Below are 20,564 nucleotides of genomic sequence, written 5' to 3' on the forward strand. Positions count from 1 at the left end.
GTAAAAGGCAATAAAAAGGAAAAAATCAAGCCAAGAGTGATGATCTCACTCGCTTTTATTACGGGAGCCATTAATTCTGGTGTGGTGTGGGTTGATAAAGGCCTGCTCTCACACGAGCACTGCTATTGTCTGAAGCAGTCCCAGGGAAATGCTGGTTTAGCTCCAGCCTGCAAGATGCAGGGTGCAGGGGGAGATCGGGGTTGCACTGCGCTCGGTGTGGTATGTAGGACCCAGACTCCTTCTCTGATGGGGTTTGCACTCTGAAGAGAGGAGGAGAGCAAAACTTGGAGAAAGAAACTGGGTTTTTTAAACCTGTTTTGCAGGCAGGGAAGGGGGAAGTCTCAGGGTTACAGAGGATGTCTGGGAAGAGCTTGAATCCAGCTGAACCCCACAGTCCTCTTTCCCCACAAAGTGGCAGAGAGTTTCTTTGCAAGCCTAAACTAATTCAGGAGTTTTCCTACTGACTTGCCGTGTGGTCATAGCCTAGTTCCTATTACAAAACAGAGATTATAGTCCTAGCCCACCCCACAGCATTAATCCACGATGGGTTGCAAAGTACATTTTTGTTTGCTCTCTGTAATTATCAACAACAAAACACCCTGATGCTATCACAGCAGAAACAGCGTATGGAGAGAAAAATGCAAGAAACACCACCGGTTGCAAGAGCAGACCTTTTTCTGCTCAAGTGCACCCTGGTTTTGGCATCAAAGCCAACACTTTCATGAACTTACAGGTTAAGAGGCCAAGTAACCACTGGTTTCCTCTGGCCTGCCTCCCTGTTGCTCTGAATGGAAATGCACTGGTGCACGCAGTGTGTCTGCCCTGATGGGCTAAGGGGTCCAGTGCCCTGCACCTCCCACTCTCTTTGCCCGCCGAGCTGAATTATATGTAGAAACAGTTAGATGTTGTCTCCATGCTTTCCCAGTGCCTATGGTGCCAGAGGAAAACCAGAACGTTTTATTAAGCGTATTACAGCAATACCGCTGTCTTGTGGGGTATTTTCCTGGCAGTTAACATCTTGCGGGATCAAATACCTTTGGCTTTGCCTGGGGCCCTCAGATCCTCCAGCCATTTAACTGCCAGAAAAAATACCCTCTCTGTTGGTGACTACAATTTAATTAGTGAAGCTTTCCTAAGGCATAGGATCAGGAGACTTCCATTTTAAGAAACACTTTTCCCCCTGCCAAGTCATCCCTGAATGCTTTACAAAGCACTGAAGGATGGTAACAGCAGCGCAACATCCGAGTAAGCCAGCCCAGCAAGCGCCAGGTATTGCTCTCACTCACCCAGCAGGAGATGACGGGCTTCCTGAGGAGGACTGTTGTCCTAAAAATTAATGTTTTGCTCTCTAAAATGTACCTTTGGTGCACTAGTCTCCTCCCAGGCAGTTTTTGCTGCATCAGTCTTGTAGTGATTACGGACTAAGCCAAAAGGATGCCTGTCTGATTGCAGCTGTGAAGCTGGGTGAGCCTAAGGGAGTGAAAGTCCTGCTCACCCAAAAGGGCAGCTGAGGCAAGGAAAGGCCAAGCATTTTATAAGACATTCCCGACAAATCCCCAAGGTCTCCCAAAACCTCATTGCATTTAGTGATAGCAAAGGAAGAAATACGATTCTCTAGTGTGCTTTTTCTGCTGTTAGGAGTTAAGTTCCTATAGGGAAAAAGGCATCCAAAGATTTTCTGGGGGCAAAACTCTTATTAAAACAGGGTCTGAAGAGTGGGGCTGCAGCTCTGCATGCCACCCAGGAGCTCGCCATACGGCCCAGCCCCTGCTCTGCCATGCAGCAGACTCCAGCTTTACTCAGCACCTCACCCAGCTCCAGTGCCTGTAAGAGAGGAGCTCACATGCTCCCAGCACACATGGCAGAAATTACAGAATGTATGGGACTGAAGATTATCATTTAATAGAGCTGAGCCAATCCATTCATCATTTAATGATTTAATTGATGACCGCAGCAGAAAGCTGATAAAAGCACAGCTCTGGCCTATAAACCACCTTCTGCTCTATTTATTAAGTGCAGTGGCACAACATATTGAACTGAATGTATTTGAATGTAAATAGGGCATTCTTTAGCATACAGGTAATTATTGCATTTAATAACTATTGCTGCTATAGGTATCTTAGATTAATTTGGCACCACTCACATGAGGGGAGGAAAGCAGGGTATAAACACACACAGGTGTGAGCAGCTGCTCCTACTAATGCACACAAATCCCTTTACCCCAGAAGAGGGGAAGGGAACGCAGCAGCTCTTTTGTGCTTCCCTATCACGATATCAGTTTTTTCCCAATGCTTCTTCCCAGCACCAGTCACTGCTGTCACTAAACCATCCCAGGGTCACAGCTCAGCCTTTGTGGTCACCCACCCACTCGCAGGGCTGTCCCACCGCAGCGGGCTTTGCACACTGAGCTGCAAAAGCTATCAAACAAGTAAGAAGGAGGTGGGAGCCATAAAACACTTTGCTGATGTCAAATACATTTTGCATTTGTTTAGGAAAAGTCACTGGGGATGATCTGTTGCTATTTACCTTTGTCCTTTGAGAAAAGTCTTTGTCCTTTGAGAAAACTCTTGTTCTGAGTGTTTTCCTATGCATTGGTTTTGGTGGGACAGGCACACAATGCCGTCAGCTCAGTGCGGCAGTTACTGCCAAGGCCTTCCAGCTCTGACCCCTTGGTGAGCAAGGAGAGCTAGAACAGGGCAGGGAGGCTGCCTTCAATCACCTCGCTGAAGCACCCTCCAGCAAAACACTCCACTGCACTAACTCCAGGCAGCCGCCTCGATTCATCACTGCTTTCTATATCACAGTGTGAGTGATTCCTACTTTTCTACTGCCCAGGCAAACAGCCATTATTTGTCTTTACAATAGCCCAATGGGGCTGCAGAGCAGGACATCACCCAACAGAGCGAAGAGGACTGGGGACACCGAGTGCCCACACAAGCTTGGTGTATCACAGGAGGACCATAGCAATGCAACAGCTAACACTCACTAGTACCCACCCTGGCCTTCCTAAAGGAAGGTGTTAGGACACAGGAGAGTTTAAAGGCTTGTAAAACACCCTGTTGTTAAACAGGTGATGCTGCACCAGCAAAATGTTTTGAGAGCATTGATGCTGCTCACAGCTGTGCCCAGAAGAGAGTTATTCTGCTCAGGTTCTACCTTTAATGCCTCTTGTAATCTGATTTGATATTGTGCTGATGCAGGTGTTGACAATGTCCCATCCCTTTTCCTTCCCCACCCCTGATCCTCTCCCCCTTCAGAAGGCACACACACTTCTGCAGCCCTACTGCGGAATAAATTGCAAGACCAGGGCGCTCGTCCTGCAGAAATTGCTAGGGAAATGTATTCATTAGGAAACACTGAGATTGTGTTAGTTGTACAGATTATGGGTACAACTTGAATGGCAATACGTTTTGGCAAGATGCTATTATGTATTTATTTGCACATGGTACAATAAAGATGACAATCAACAGATTGTGTCAGAGGTGGGGACGTTCAGAAAGGATTTCAATTTAGCAGAAGAGCCAGCACCTTGTTAACTTCCAACATCTGAAAATAGCTCCCAGATGCTCACAGGCTACCTTGGCTAGCCTGATACACCATCTTCATTTATGTCATCTTAGTATGATGGTCAGAAAGACTTACTAGCTGCTTTATGCTTCAGAGAAGAGAGGAGTAAAGGTTCCTTTGTACTTCATAGTGTAAAAAGTAACCATATTTCAGCTTCCCTCCATTCCTCCCTGCCTCGAGAGATCCAGGTCTCCAAAGCAGAGGTGACCCTGCAACAAAGCTACTGTCCAGCTGGAAGAAACTGCATGTCATGCAAGCAAATATTCCCACCAGCATTTCAAGGATACCAGGAAAGTCCTTTCGAGCTTGTGTCAATGGGTGACAATGCCATTTCAATTACAGACAAATGTGGATTCTCATCAGCCCGAGGTGACAATGCCCATGGCACCTTTGTGGCCCTTTTTCACAAGAAATTCTCTGGCAAACACGCTCTTGGAGATGCAGGCCACTGCCATCTCACAAGTATGCCGCATGCCTCACCACAGGTACAATCCATCTCTCCAGCGATGTTCTTATCGCTGTGGCACATGAACAGGAATTGTTATCTGTCCCGTTAGTTGACATCACCTTCTAGATAGCAGTTCATTACGAGAGACTGTAGGTCAACATCCATGGGTTAAACCCCCGTCACTCACTCCACAGTTTCCATGGGGGAAACCGAGGCATGCAACAGTTTGGCTGTCATTTTTTTATGTTACACTAATATGAACTTTTGGTCTTTAGTAACACTCAGAGTCAAGTGGATAGAAATCACAGGAGTCCATCTCGTGTCCCCATGTCACCGTCTCCAGCTGAGCTGGTGGTGGTGGCTCTCTGGCCAGCCAGCCCACTCTCCTTGCACCTACTCCCATCAGCAGCATCGCTGCAGGAGCTCCCTGCTAAAGCTCTCTGCCAGACCCAGTATTGCACCAGCTTCTTGTGTTTACATGATCTTCCAAACTTTGGGCTTGCCTCGCATAGATGTGAAGTCCTTGCTATTCCCATGAGTATTCAAGCGAGATGAAGATAGCATCTGATCTTCAGTCAGGCTCATTTTCTATATCGGCACATGGATACACCTTAAATGAGAGAAGATAACACACCAACCTACTTTACATTTCACTTTTCATCCTCCTAATGAACGAAGGCTAATTATGAATTTGTAATTTCCACTGTTTATACAAAGCACTTTTGCTTTATTTCCTTTTGACTTTCTGTCTTCAGAAACCATCAGAGTTCACATAGCCTCTGGTGCCTTTATGCAACAGGAAACACAATCAAATAAGGAAATTTATGTAAACCCTGGTTTTGCAAGGGGAAGATTTGCTACTGTGTGTGAGTTGGCAACAAACAGGCTCTCATAATGTATTCCTCATTGCTTTTCTCTTCCTTTGCAGACAGTCAATACCCTTGAGAGAAGTTAATTAGATCCGCTTCACTCTGCTTGGTCCTACCACTCTGAGCTCTGAATACAGGGGAGAGGGAAATCCCAGCAAAGCAAATTGACTTGATTAGAGTAAGAGACCACTAAACAATAATTTCCATTGTCCATGATCACAGAGGATGATCTACTTTAAAAGCAAGCATGAAAACGTTAAAACAATTATTTTAAAATATTTGTGCAAAATCCCAGCTCAGTAACGGGATGCGAGTCGAAACTTAAAAGAAGCCGTTTTCAAAGGCCCCAGTGTACACAGTATGTTCATAGCGCTATACGCCTGCGTGTGGAGTCATTTGAAACCACTCACTGTAGATATTAGTATTTCTAAGTAACCATTTGCACATCAAACTAATGAAGGTGATTGTATGTACAAAGCAGGGATCGAACACGTGTAATTCTGGCTGTATCGCTGTAGAATTAGCTGAATGGATTGAAAATACACAATAAAATTACACTTCATGTAGGTTTTTTAAAGACTGTTTAGAAAACTGACAACTCAGGAATACCCACTTTTGGTTTAGCTTTCCTTCCAACAGGCAATGATTTTGTCAGCCCACAATTACAGTATACATCTACTGTATTTTAATTAATCATCCTTCAGCTATGGACTGGCCAGCTATGAGAACAGTGATAAGGACCTACAGAACAGCTGTTTGTATCTAAAATTCCCAGTTGCCTCCATGAGAATTTGCTGGTTAAACAAAAAGTCCCAAATCAGGACCCCATGGGACCTTTGCAAACATGAGTGATCTTATCAAATCTCAGCTGGCTGTTGTTGGTCTGGTTACAGTTAAGGCAAACAAACATCAAAATGAAGGAAATGTCTCAAATTGCCCAGGAAATCAGTGAAAACAACTCGGATCCTGAGCTCCACCAGTCCCGCTCAGCTGCCTTTACTTCCTGAGATATGCTGTCATACAGTGCAAGTCCAAAATACGCTTTATAGGACAGAAACCGTCTTTCTCTACAGGGTCAGATAAAAGCAAACTTCTTCAAGGGCTCCAGTGTGGTCTGAATGAAGACCATTTTTGTCTCAGTTTTCTCAGGTAAAAAGACAAATGCATCGGGGTGTTCCTAAAGGAACAGCCCGTAGGTACCAGCGCTCATTAGGAGAGATGATCTGTGGGCAATTTTAACCAGATTTGATGGAGGGCAGAAGCCTCAGAGGCACTCAACTCCTACCAGTGATGCAACTTGGGGCATGACTTGTTGAAAAGTGTCAGCTAAAGCCCAAGCCCTGTGTAACTGTCATGTGCAAGCTGGCTGGGAAAAGCCACAGGACAAATTCAGCCTCTGGGAGTGCAGTCCCATTAGAGACAATGAAATAAAACATAGTCTGTGAGGTACACAAAGTGCTCACTGGTGTTAGGAGTAAGTCATCTCGTATGAGCTACTCAGAGTATTTTACTGAAGCTCAACACAAGGAAGCTTTATTATTTCTAGTCAACCCAACCAAGGGGTAATGGAAATGGCCTTTGGGATGAATGGGAAGGGATAGATGTTTGCCTGTTATAAAACACCTGCTACAGACACAGAGCAAGAAGAATTACGTGTCCACCAGCTAAAGCTGAAGGGAGACCTTTTACTAGGAAACTACACCCCTCTCCTGCCCTGGACCAATCACTTTGCATAAACGCCATAAATTAACTCTTCAGTGGAGATGAGTTGGATGGCTCAAGAGAAAACAAATCACCTGAAAATACAATTTCATATATGCACGATATACATTTTATGGTCTCCCTTAATGTCACTGTTAATCCATCACACTGTCTTACATCTGCTGCCTCGGGGGCAATAACGCTGCACCGCAGCAGGCAGCAGCACCAGGACGCTTCATGCACCGGCTGCAGTCCTGGCTGTTGCAGTCCCTCAGCCTGCACATTTAGGCAGGACCAAGCTGGCATCATGCCTTCTCCAGGCACATTTATTAGCTTTGCATCTGGTTTTGCACAAAATTCATGCTTCTGTAATTCATGATCGGTGCAGCAGAAGTACCCAAGGGAGGTACGAGATACTAATAGTGCTAGGAGCTGTACAAACCCAAGGAGATGGGTCCAGTCCCATGGTGTTCCCAACCTATTCTGCTTGCAGTACCTTCTTCAGTAGCACCTTTCCCTCACTTTTAGGGCAAGAAATTCTCAGTACCTGCTTTGCCTCTATTTTTCTGTACTTGTTTCCCATCAAAGCTTCGTAACAGCAACCACCACCCCTCTGGGGTAAGATTAGATCCATATTTGTCTGAGCCCTTATTAGCAAAAGTTTCAAAATGCCTCCTGGAGGGCTCAGGTCCCAGCCCGACTCTGCATGCTTTCCCACTCCTTGAGAGCAAAGACTGAAGATGCTGCTCCCAGAAAGGCAACATGGCCATTAGAAGAGCTGACTGCTTGCTTTCGCTGTTCCCTTTCCAGAGCCAGGCACAAATACTTATTTCAAAAGGATTGCCGAAGGGCAGTCCTTAAAAAAAAAACAAAAACAAAACACACCAAACAAAACCCACTCCAAAACAGAAAGGAAAGGCTGGGTCTTCTGGAACAAACTCAATACTGAAGAATAGGGTGAAGAAGCAGCATCACCCTCGGGCTCAGCTTTGCTTTTATCAAAGCTTTTTGTTGTAGGGGATTATTTTAGTGTTTCTGGGTTTTCTTTCTTCTTCTTTTTTTTTTTTAATAGTAAGCTATCACTTTCTTTTCTCATTGTATGCCTGCAAATCCTACCTTAGGGAAGTAGTGTTTCTGGGCAGAGGGCAATATAAGGGGAAACAATTAGGATTATATTTTCACTTTCCATCTTGGCCTTTTAAATTTCTGCTCCCTCGTCAGGGCACACTTCAATTCCCAAAGCTGATTTCCTCTAAAAACAGACCCATCCACTCTCAAGGGCATTTCACCGTGCTGGAACCATAAATACCAGCTTCAAACTGTGACGGCAAACTCCATGCTGGCGAGACGCAAGCTGGCACTACGCAGGCACAATAAGCCCTTCCAAAGCCCCGCTTTGCACGTGGAGGTTCACGGACATTGCTTCAGCCACTCCCGAAGATGCCCTTTCATCTCTAAGGCTGACAACATGTCATCTCTGTTCTTGGCGTGGCATTTGTCACAAACATCACCTTTAAATTTCCATGCGATCCCCAGTCCCTGAATTAGCAGGATGCTCTTGCATTTTGCCCTTTCCAGCGCTGCGTGCTTTGATAGGCTTGCTCGCCTCCTCCGCTCCCCGCAAAGTCCCACTAACCTCTGGGGAAAGGGACGAAACATCTAGCCAACAAAAATAGGAAATACCGAAAAGGTCAAATCACGCTATTACAATAAATTACCATAATTCAAAGTGTAAATCAGGCATTAAAATGATGATATGTTGCAAGACAGAGATTGGCATTAGACCTAAAAATAGCACAGCATTAATGCAGTCCGAGGTCAAAGATCCAACTGGGAAATGATAAACATTTTAAAACCAGACCGTTATCACTATAATCTTGTGATCTTCTGAGACTGTCACATCAGGCATTACTGAATGATGGAACAGCACATTGAGCTATGATTTATTTTCCATACTAAAGACTTCAAAGCCAACAAGTGGGGGTAATTGAAAATAAGAGATACGAGCAGCACCGGATAACCTTTAAATGGTTACCTCAAACCTTCGACAGCTTGCTGATTTGAGAGGGTGACATCTATTCTGCGCAATGTGGTAGCATCTTTTGAAACGCCTCTCTGCTGTGGCTGGGGCAGTGGACACTTAATGCAATAATAATGGCATTCACAGCCACGTCAGTGGGGAAGGCAGGGAAGGTCCTGCTATACAGGGGGCTGGGGCTTACACCAGGCTTCTGCCTCAAGTAGACTTTGGACAGGTCCACACCTCAGGAATTGGAGATAAGGATCTTGCCCTTTGTGTTAGGTATTTATGCAAGGTGTGGTGGTCCTGTATTGGCTGGAGTTTCAAACAGAGTAAATAACAGGTAAGCAGGCTTGGGGGGGAAAAAAAAAAAGTGTGTCAAGAACAAAGGAAAAAGGTAAGTTGCTGCCTTCCTGGCACTGAGAGAGTTGTCTCACTTGACCCAATTGGCTCATCACCACATTACGGAGAGTATTCTGGTCTCCCCCAAGCATCTCTTGACTGTCTTTGCACAGTGATGTACAGACAAGAGCAAAACTTTTGTACTCAGCACTGGTGAGGCTGCGCCTCAAATCCTGTGTTCAGTTTTGGGCCCCTCACTCCAAGAAGGACATGGAGGGGCTGGAGCGTGTCCAGAGAACGGCAAAGAAGCTGGGGAAGGGTCTGGAGCACAAGGCTGGTGAGGAGCGGCTGAGGGAGCTGGGGGTGCTCAGCCTGGAGAAGAGGAGGCTGAGGGGAGCCCTCATCGCTCTCTGCAACTGCCTGAAAGGAGGCTGGAGCCGGGGGGGGTCGGTCTCTTCTCCCCAGTGGCAAGTGATGGGACGAGAGGAAACGGCCTCAAGCTGCGCCAGGGGAGGTTTAGGTTGGATATTAGGAAAAACTTCTTCACCGAAAGGGCAGTCAGGCCCTGGCACAGGCTGCCCAGGGCAGTGGTTGAGTCCCCATCCCTGGAGGGATTTAAAAGACAGGTAGATGTGGTGCTTAGGGACACGGTTTAGTGGTGGGCTTGGCAGTGCTGGGTTAACGGTTGGACTTGATGGTCTTAAGGGTCTTTTCCAACCTGAACGATTCTATGAAAACAGGGATGAGCTCTGAGGGAGCCTCCATCTCCACAGGCAGGAGCATTTGGCACAGCACACCACAAAACCTAACCAAAATGCCAGGTTACATCTGCAGGTCCAAACTTCTCCACCCATTAATTTTTTTCTACAGCTTCCCAAAGCCCCAGATAGCCCTTAATGTGTCCATGAATGCCCAACAAGTTTCCCCCTCAGGGCTCAGCAGTGAAAATTTGCTTACATTCAGGGTGGCCTTAACTTGTCCTGGCTCCAGCTCTGGTCTCCACTCCTCACTTCCAACCCAGCACATCCCCCGTAACCCCTGCATCAGGGTGTACTGTGGCCAGGGATATGTTCATCCGTTCACATTCTTGCTATCATCTTGGATGAGCCATTTGCTTCTCCTGTGCTCTGGCAGAGTCCTCCGAGGTGTGAGAGGACATCTGATTGAGCTTGTCCTTTATCAAACCTCATGGAGCAACTTTGAGCCTGAAAGTTTGGGTTTTTTTCCAACCTCTACGAGTCCCCCTGTCACAAAGATAAGGGACAGGTGGGGACATCTCCCTGCTTTTCAGCAGGCTATATAGGGACCATCAACTGTGATCCTTCCGTATCTACATAGTGCTCTTGTCTGCAGTCCTTGCTAAGGCGACTGCTCCCAAGAAGCAGAGAAGCCATCTCTTACCTGGAGACTGTGCAATCTGAGGACACCCCAGGGGAACATCTGCTCCAAAATGATCTTTCTCCCTTGTGCCATCCTGCAGATTTCTTTGATAAACCCAAGATATCGTTGGGAAACAGCAGGGACGACTGTTCTGCTCTGCTTCTGCACCACTTACCAAGTGACAGCAACTGCTAGTGGCAAAAAATCTTCTGCCCCTCTCCTGTATTTTCTGGTTAGTAACAGGGGGTAGGAATAGAAAAAATGAAATAGCTAATTTTCTACAGCAGCAGCCAACAAGTATTTTAATCCACAAGTCACCCAGCTGCAAAAACCTCCTGTTCGGAAAAGATTTTCTATCTTTTAAAATTTTCTGTATCCCAATAAAGCTTTTTCATTTCACACAGATTAAGAGTTAATTCAGGTCAAATAAGGATTAATTAGTCTGTGTAAACCAGCCCCAGACACTGATGCGCTGGAGATCTTTTTTAAATTAGTTGCTGTTACCGTAAGTCTGTATCTTGTGATGGCAAGACCTCTGGTGTATTATAAATTTGCAATCAGGTACCCCACGGGATGTGAGATGAGGGAAAATGTCAGTCTTAGCAGTGTTTAAATCCCTCCTGCCGCTGAACTGCAGCCTCTTTCAAATTAGGTCCTGTTGGCAAAATCAGATAAAGAGATGGAAATAAATGATGTGAACAAAGGGCATCAAAGAGTATCATTTAAATTGTTATTGACTGTGGGCACAAAAAAAAGCACAGCATGAAAACATACTTAATAAGAGGAGATAATAGGACCATGGAGACAGGTTTTTTGCTTTGGAGGAAAAACATCAAATAGTTTGTGTGTTTGTGTATGCTTTTTCACCTAGTTTACAGATAAATGGGGGATTAATACAGAATATATTTCACAGACCAGGCCAAATCACTTTGATATGCCGTATGCACTAACATCAGAGGTTATTTATTCAGACTTCATTGCAGGAGAAGCAACCAAACCTGTTGCTGTTGGAGTGACTTCCAGGATCTCTCATGATAATCTAAGAGTTACCAAAAAATCCAACTGAATGATTTTAATTTTTTGAAGGGTAAAATGTGGGAAAACCTTTCAAACAAAGGCTCATCCAAGATTATGTAGTGATCCCTAAGTCATGGAGGGCTAAGAGATAAGGAAGGAAATACATATGGCCCATTCACTGCTCTGAAAGATTTGTCTTTCAGATGTAGGGAGCAAAAGATCTGCTTGGCCACATCTCTATGTGAGCTGGTTCCACATGTGGGTTGAAAAGGGGATTGCATTTAGAAGCAAAGATTATGACTACACCTTTTCTGGGATCCTTCATCCTTGCTCCAAGCCATCAGGAGAGCTCTGCTGTCCTAACAAGGAGCAAACAGCTCTTCCCCGGTCACGTTGTTAAGCAGGGGCAGGTCAGGTGCGCAAATTTTCTTTCAGCCAATGCACAGCAGGGACAGGATAGCCCAAGGTTTCCCACAGTCCATTGTTCACTCGGTAAGCTGGCACCAAAAATGGAAAGGCAGCAATTAAAAGAAAGGTCCTTCAGAATAAAGTCCTGCTGGGAAGAATGGCTGACATACTAGTCTTGCTGTTAATGCACCACTGAAATCAGCCAGTGCTGTCCTGCTGGGGGTACAGCCCCTGGAAGAGACAAGAATAGTCATTGAAGCCAGGAATTTGTAATAATATTTCTCCAGACCTCTCTCCTCTTCCCCAGAGTGGGTAAGGCATTCATTTCCACAGCTTGTCTGCAAATACTTGCATTTACCTTGGAAATGGGCCCAACCTAGAAGAGCGACTGAGAGACTTTCGTGCTTTGGAGACCTTCTAATCTGGGCACAACACAACTCCGGATGCAAATGCCTTTGTAACATGGATGCACGTTCAGCCCTGGATGCGACCAAAGGAGCTGGGGCCCATTTCTCCTGCTAAGAGGGGACTGTGGAAGAAACGGGATTTGAATAGTGCAGTTTTAAATGGCACATAAAATGCAAAAAGACGACCATGAGACAGGCACGCTCATCTCCTGAATTGGACTTGGCTTGATCCAGCTCACCCCTATTGACTCAGTGATCTTTTTCCTCCCTTCATTGTGTTTGACAGTATTAATCTGATGCTGCAGAGAGCTTGATCAGATGCACAGCTCCCAAACCACTGGGGAGCCAGGCTTGCAAGAAAGCTCTCATCTGAGATGCCACTCGAACAGCACCTCAGCAACCCATGGAGTCTTTTCTTCCAGAGGTTGCAGAAAGATGCCACTTCTTTTTGTTTTACCTACAAAGACAAAGGGCAAAGCGTTTGGCTTTTCAAAGGCTAACTTGGATGATGACAAGAGTTTGTGACGTGGTAACCTGTTAGTCAGAAAGACTGCATAAAAGCCTTTTCATCTTGAAAAATAATGAAGGCAGAGCATTGCTGCTCCGTAGCAGGATGAGACCCAGCTGCCAGGCAGAAGGTGTGGATGCCTCTCCCTGAACAGATTGCAGCAGAGATGAACGCACTGGATTGGAAAAGCTGTTTCCTGAGATTTTTGCAGCAAAATACCAGATTTTGCTTCAGGAGAGGCAGGTTCATATTCTGTCTCTGGCCACTGATCACACAAGCAGGCCTTTTCTTTCTGCCCTGAGATGCTACTCCAGAAACACAGGTGGATTAAGTCAGGCATTTTATAGCCAGGTCTGTTAAAGTAACCTAGTACTAGCAGGGAGGTAGATGCATGCATTGGTCACATATTAGAGTGGTTCGGGGGCCACTTCTCACGCAGCAAGTCCTACCACCAAACAGAGCTCTCCACAGAGAGGAGCACTGGGGACCACAGCCATGTCCCATCTGAATTTAACTCCCTGCAACCCCAAGCCAGCCCCTCACTTTGCAAAATGAGGAAATGCTGCCTTTTCCTGTTGTGTCTACACAGATTTTAAACTCTTCCCTGTGGGTCTCCCTCCCCAAACGTGCGCATGGCTCTTGGCATAGCAGGCTACCATGCAAGCGAGGACCTCCAGGCAACAGCATAACATAAACAGCAGTAAAGACACACTACACCTAAAGTCTGAAAAAAGGTTGACTTGAAAAGAAAGAGGTTAAAAAGAAGAGATGTGAAGTTGTTTTCTTGCCCTTCAGGGCTGTGTCTACATGAGCCAATTTAATACCTATTCCTACAAGTATTAGCACAGATAAGGCTTGGGTATCTCCATGGAGCCAAATTACATCCCTGAGCTGGCATTTCTTTTTCTGTCCTCTAGCTCTAATGACCAAATCATGCACTGTAGGAGGGGGATAGATCTTTTGTGATGGCCTCAGTCTTCTGGAGGTTTTAAAGCCCAAATTCCTGCCAAAATAAACTGTCTGTGGCTTGCCATATAGCAAAGTGGCAGGAAATGTTGACTTATTCCTTGCGTCAGGGCCATGCTGATAACTCTCTGGGTGGTAGGGCTGGGGAGGGGACAGGGAATTCCAGGTGAGGGGCTGAGCCCAGCAAGAGGGAGAGCCACCAGCTGAGCCACTGATGGGTGCAAGATCCCAGGTGTCACAGCACCCAGAGTAAAGGGCAGAGGAGTTCTTAAAGCTGGTCTGTCAGCTGCGATCCCAGCAGTAACTATATAGAAAGGGACCAAGCCACCTCCAGTGCAGCTCTGCTGGAGACGCTTGGATTGTGCCTTGGTCACACCAATACAGGGAGCACTCAGGTGGCCATCTGCAGCAGCAGATCAGGTCTGTGACCTACCTAGAGCGAGGGAGGCCAGGCAATGAGTCTCCAGTCTTTCCCCAGCTGCCCTGTCAGCAGATTGTGGGTCCTGCTGCAGGCAGCTCAAATGCTTTCTGTGCACAGAGGGCCGTCACAGAGAGCAGAGAGTTCAACACTTCTGGAGCATGGGGCAAGGAGCTTAAAGTGCTGACCAGGGGCTGCTTAAGAGCAGTCAGCAGGAAGCATTTGGCTCAGGGTCTGGCTTGAATTTAGGCTGTCTGAACCATGACTGTCCCCATAGCTCACTTCCCAGCAGCTCCCCTGGGAGCTCGCTGAAAAAGCTCAGGATTAGCCAAGTCTGCAGAGGGCAGAACCGCTGTTTCAAGAGGCTTGTCAGCTCAGAGGTGGCAGGTACAAACTGGCTACTGGCTGCTTGCTGCTACACAGGAATCAGTCTCCTGGAGTCCCATAGGTCACCTCCAGACTTTTAAAAAATGTTTTTAGTGACTCATAGCGTGTCCTTCAGATGAGGCATTAAACCAGGCTTCCTGGAGGGTATCGAAGTGGAAGTTTAAGGCTGCACAGCACTTTTTCAAAAGCAAAAAGGATGCAGCAGCACTAGAGCAGAGTCAGAGGCACCATCTCACTGTCTCCATCAAGCAAGCTAAACCAAACTCTGTGCATGAACTGCTGCTGAACACCATGGGAGGCACAACTCCCTGCTTGGTCCCTGAGCACAGCCAGCCAATGCAAAGGTAAAGCATATCATATTCATGAGACGCTTGCTCAGAAGACATGGTCCTCATCTTACTCACAGGTTGCTTTATCTTCTGTAGCATTGTGCAGGCACAGGGACATTTGAGAAACACAAGAAGTCTCCCTTAGCTGAACACTGCTGTGTTTGGATAAAGGCTATCTGAATAAGCCAGAAATTTCCACTGCAGGAGATGAGATTTCATTTCTGAGGAGATATGCTGGACCTGTGAGCACTGGGAATTATCCAAGCACTTAAAACAGACCTCTCCAAGCAAAAGGAAGACTGTAGGTGCCATTCATTCAGCAGGCAGCATTAGTACTTGCCCCTCCTCCACTCCCTGGCAGCATGGAGCCAGAGCAAATAACAGCAATAATACAATGCTGTAAACCCTGGAAGAAAGCAGACATCTGTTGCCCATCAGATATTACACCTTGGTGACCATGCAGCTCAATAAGTATGAAAGTGATCACTTATACTTTGACAGCATGACCACAGCACATAAATGGGAAGCTTTGTACAGCAGACTTGCAAGGAAGGCCTATGAACAGCAGGACAAGTCACCATTTCAGCTGTGAGAATATGTCCATGTTGCTCCTATTGTTGCTGCGAGACATGCATTGCAAAACAGCTGCAGGTTGATGAAGAGCGTATGGACCATCTCAGGTAGCCTTGATTTCACCTGGGTGCCGTTAATCAGCAAGCATCTGCTGCAGTGCTGGGGGCATCCCAACCTCCCACCCCTGACAGGAGTTGCACACAAAGTCATTGGAGATGGTTGTAGCTTCGGCATCAAGTCTCTAATGCCAAAACAGACATCATGTTGACCTGCCCAACTACCTACTAGTTTTACTTATGTTCAACAGCATAGATAACCCTTTCTTTCTCCTTGTTCACCTCTCATTTGCAGTCTTTGGGCACTGTAAGTACTTTTGGATCACAGCTAGGTAGACTGAAATACCTTCCTTTGAAGAATTAAACACAAGCCCCCGGTTCATTTTCTGCCATTGCAGCAGCAGGAGCTCATAGAAAAATGGGCAAAACCAGGCATGGAGAAAGCTCAAAGGATGGGAAAGGTTTTAGGACTGACAGTTCACAGAGGTGAAGCATCTGAGCCAGTGAAAACTGTGGGAGCCAGTTGTTGTTCTCATTTTTGATACAAAAGCAATAAAGTCTTCACTGGATCTGGGGTGAGGGATATAAAAAACAATAATTCATGGAATCAGATTATTCCATTTTCATGTTGTCTTCTGAAGTAGGTGGAGATTGCAAGTCTTCAAGGAAAAAACCTGGACCAGAAACCTGATCCAGCAACATCTACGTTCTTATGCAAAAAAACTGGTCTAGTTTAAATAGAGGCCCCAAGGCTGAAAGTCTCATCCCACTGTCCAAACCCCTCTGAAATTAGTCTTGAATGATGCACAAATAAGATGAGTTTCACATCTCATTTTTCCTCCCCCAGTCTCCTCTCAGGAGGAGACAGATCTAGAACAACACCTGTAATTCCAGCCAAGTCCCTGCTCTTTTGCAGGCACAGCAACAGGGATTTAAACCCCACTCTGTCCTCCAGAAAGGAGGCCTTTAAACAGCACCTTCTGGCAGGTGGCATCACCCTCGCAACAAATGCTCTTCTTGCTGAGGCTGGACTGCAAAGGCAGGGATTGGAGAGGAGTCTCGAGTCCCCCGGTCCCTTTTCTCAGTGTAGGCTCTGTTAGATCCGGCAGATGAAGTGCAAAGGACATGAGGAGATGTGTGCTACAAAGATGATACACATATGGAAATCTGGCTTCTGGTCCAACCAAGTCTGAATTATGGGTTGTGACATGACCCCTGGGTCACGCAACATTGATGCTCAAGCATCTTTAAAGAAATGAGATAACGAAGGCTTTTCTCCCCTCTGCCTTATAGCAAAGTTTCTCAATTTGTAGGTTTTCTCTTCCCCACACCATCCTACCCCAAGGTCTGCAAATCTACACTTGTGTTTCCCCAGGTCCTTCTCCAGCTAATTGCCTATAAAGATTCAAATCATGAACTGCAACTCAAAGCTTTTCACAGGCATTAGGGGAGTATTAAATGGGAAATTCTAAAACTAAATTATAGTTTCCCACCACAAATGTTTTAAAAAAATATATCTGCTTTTAATTAGAAAGAAAAATAAAAAGTCCCACAGTTGACTGCAGGCTCCTTCCTACCTACCACACATGCAGGCTCTGGCCAAATCCTCACTGGGAATAGAGCAACAAAAGTCCACAGGAACTGGTGCATTTACATCAACGCACTCCGACAGAGGATCTGGCCCTGCTGGCGCCTGAACAAGCTTGAAAAATCTCTGCAGAAGATCTCCCGTCTCTCCCCTTCCAGGCAGCTCAGGTTCCTGTTGAGCATTTCACACCTCTGCCGGGAAGGTATGATTTATTTGGCAGCTGGGCTTTCCCTCCCGGGGAGCTTCCTAATAGATCTGTGAAAGCAAAGGTTACATGGAGGCAGCTCCAAGGATGAAGTCATTGGCTTTGCTCTGAGACCAGAGATTTTAGCCAAGCCTGATGGTTTCAATAAAACAAAGCTCATGAGCTTGCTGTTTGCCCAAACGGGATGAGCTTTTCTGCTGCAGCACCAGGCGAGGATTTGGACAGAGGACAGCAGCCCCTGCACAGCCTGACAGGGTGACAATGAACTGCCTTGTAGTGACAAGCGAGGCACTTTCCCTCGGCACAATTGCTGTCTGCAATCGTGTGTCAGGCCTTGATTACTCCGGGGATTTAAGGCACCAAAGCCCGCACTAACCCTTCCTGCAGGCAGACAGCTCAGTCCCTCCCCCGCCCAAGCCCTGGCACAGAACATCACCCCGCACAGGGACCAGCAGCATCACCGCTCGCCTGCGCTGGAGGCTAGTGCAAGGGTGGCACAACCTTAGTAGTTCATAGAGTTACCCTTCCTCTGTCTGCATCTGCCTCACCAGAGCTCAGCTGTGGCATTCGAACCCCCAAAAAAATCCCAAATATTCAATATCAGTGATTGTCTGTAGTCATCTGTTGTTATAGAGGTTCATAGACAGAGACTGATGAAAGATGTGTATAGCCACGCAAGAGGAGAGTGTTTCTGAAGCAGAAATACATATATATAAAAAATAAAATACACTGCTGTATAATAGATATATATGGAGATATACAGCTGAGAATGGCAGCGTGCATAAAGTAATGCAATATATTGTCTTTTTGACCTTCTCACCAACTCACTGCCTGCTAATCCATCTCCCCTGAGACTTATTCCCAAATCCCAATCCCTTGAACAATTTCCAGCAGATCCTATTGGGGATGGGAAAGAAAAAAAAATCCACCCAACATAAAATGTTCCTCTGTCGCAGGAAAAGATACATCCATAGCCAGAACTACATTGGCTTGAGGGTCTCGCAGGCAAAATTCAGGCCAGGTCTTTTTTCATCTTAATTGAGCATTTGCTTTTAATTTTGGAAGGTTCTGAGTTAACGCACTTCGCATTTTTTATATTTGTATGTAATTACATGTTGTTATAGTAACTTAGGCCAGATCCACATCCCAGTGAAATTAGTGTGAATATTTCCAGCAACTTCAGTCAGAAAACAGAATTCCAGCCCTTGCAGAGCTGATTAAATAGTTAAAAACCCAATCCTGTAAATATTTTTGTGAATGAAAGTGGTTTGCTGTGACTCATGAGCATTTGGAAAACCACAGGGCATTTGGGAAATGTTTGCAGTTCCCAAAAGCTTCACACAAGTCAGCATGAATTAGTATTCACCCCAAATTTCGTAGTCTGTTACTCATTGCTCCCTAATTTAAAACAACGTGGAAGTAAGAGTGACCCTGTATGACTTGGGTGACCAGTCCCAGACCACATACAACTGAGTTACAAGCACTGAGCACTGGCAGAGGACGTCATGAACCGCCCATCGACAGCAACTTACCAGCCAAAGTGTCTGAAGAAGAATTACAACTAAAAACCCTGAGTCAGAAATGGTTCCTGAACAATTCAGAGGCAAAACACTGCACATGAACTCACTCCATCAGCTGCAACAATATCCAAACCCCCGAGGTCCGTAAGTTGCTGCCATATTTATAAAGCCCCACACCAGAGCCATAAGGATGCCCTTCACACCTTCCAATTTCTCTCACAAGGTTTCCAGAGAAGTATGAAATGCCTCTAATGTTCCTCGGCTTGGAGGGTGGGGAGAAGTTTAACACAGTGTATGCATGCAGGGGAGGGGGCATAAGTAGCTACAGGATATAAGATTGGCTCCCAGTCAGTCAAAAAAGTCAGTATTTACATGGTCCATGATTTAATTTCATCCCAAGACCTGCAGAACAAAGGAGTCTTTCAAGGAAAGACACCAAGACTGTGAAAAATGCCAGATCAAATTTTTTCCACCAGAGAAATCTAATTTTTGATCATATTCGGTATGACTGGTCCTTTAGATGACCCCATAACATGGATTATAGGTTTGCATTGTTTTATCCTCCAAGAAGCTTGCCACGCTATCTCGACTGTGCTTCAGCACTCACGAGGCCTGACGTATGCTCTAGCTTTCAGCAGCAATCCTTAGAAAACACGTGAATATTTTTTCTACAACTCTCATTCCTGGCAGCACTTCCTGAGCTCCAAGAGGCATTATAAGGAATCATTAATTACTAACAAACCTGGGAAGGAGCATCTCATTATTTCTGTAAAGCTCTTTGTGCCTCAGTTTCCCTGGCTGTAAAACACAATAGCTAGGCTGTCACACAAACAACAAATATTTGCAATAGTTCCTTCACCTGGAGTGATTTTTCACCTGTTAGACTCAAAGACAGACAATAGCCATCACATCCAATTCATTCCCCAAATGATTCGATATCTGATACACAAACACAGGTTCCTAGAAGCTCCTCAGAGCCTGAGCAGGTCACTGCTCCCCTGCAAGGGCACAACACATCTCAGAGAGTGAAGGGGACACCTCCTAAGAGAGCAAACGATTTGAAACCCTTTATGCAAAGTCCTGTAGAAGTGCAAACCAAAGGGAAGCTTGCTTTGGCAAGCCTACCAAGACAGAAACCTGCCCAGGCGTTACCTTGGCTCATTCATGCTGTTTTATGAGAGAATATCAGACTTGTGCAGGGTCCTTTCCTGGCCCACTCCAGAGGTTGCTGCGTTTCTACTCCCAGCCCTAGTGGCTCTAAGCTCTTCATAGTGCCAACCCAGGCTGCTGCAGCCCTTATTTAAGGGGCTGCCCCACATCCAGCTGTGCTGCGTGGGGGTGCGATTGCAGCGCAGCTGGCTCCAGGCACTGCTAGTGCTGCTCCATGGGAATCTTCCCTTTGACACTCGCCAGTTAACCAAGGAGAGAAAAAAAAAAAGGGAGAATGAGAGCCTGGAAGTTTAAGTTACACTGAGTCAAACAAGTGTCAGACAAGTTTAGGGATGAGGTGGATTAACCACTGCCCAGCCCGGCAGCAGTTCCTGCTGGGCTTTATGGGGCAGCTGGCTGAAGTGACTTGGCTTGGGTTATACAGGCAGTCAGAACCTTTAATAAATGTATTAATAAGGATTTAATCTTAATTAAATCAAAACAAGCTATTTCAAAGAGGAGTAAGGGCATGGTTTCCTCTGTAAATTGAACTAATTGGTTTAAATATCACACCCTCAGTTAAACAGGTGCAGCATCATTTAGAAAATGCCATCATTTCCATCAGAAGGCGAGCTCTTTTTTTTTTTCAGACCTGCTAGTAGAGCTGGAGGAAGTAGACCATCTTTTGGGGACAAAAGCTCTTCTG

General features: G+C 45.9%; 1 long non-coding RNA gene across 1 annotated transcript; it reads right to left on the reverse strand.

Moving 5' to 3' along the window:
• Nucleotides 1-10,854: 10,854 nt before the first annotated feature.
• LOC148056284 (uncharacterized) lies at nt 10,855-19,957 on the reverse strand. The gene is made up of 4 exons (XR_015703391.1): nt 19,862-19,957; nt 16,978-17,239; nt 11,651-11,841; nt 10,855-10,982 (listed from the first exon to the last, which is right to left on the reverse strand). It is a non-coding gene; the product is annotated as an uncharacterized LOC148056284 (long non-coding RNA).
• Nucleotides 19,958-20,564: the final 607 nt, after the last annotated feature.

Source organism: Nipponia nippon, unplaced genomic scaffold (genome assembly GCF_047370975.1).
Source record: "Nipponia nippon isolate SJK-2023a ecotype South Korea unplaced genomic scaffold, ASM4737097v1 scaffold_15, whole genome shotgun sequence".
In the NCBI taxonomy this organism is placed as follows: domain Eukaryota; kingdom Metazoa; phylum Chordata; class Aves; order Pelecaniformes; family Threskiornithidae; genus Nipponia; species Nipponia nippon.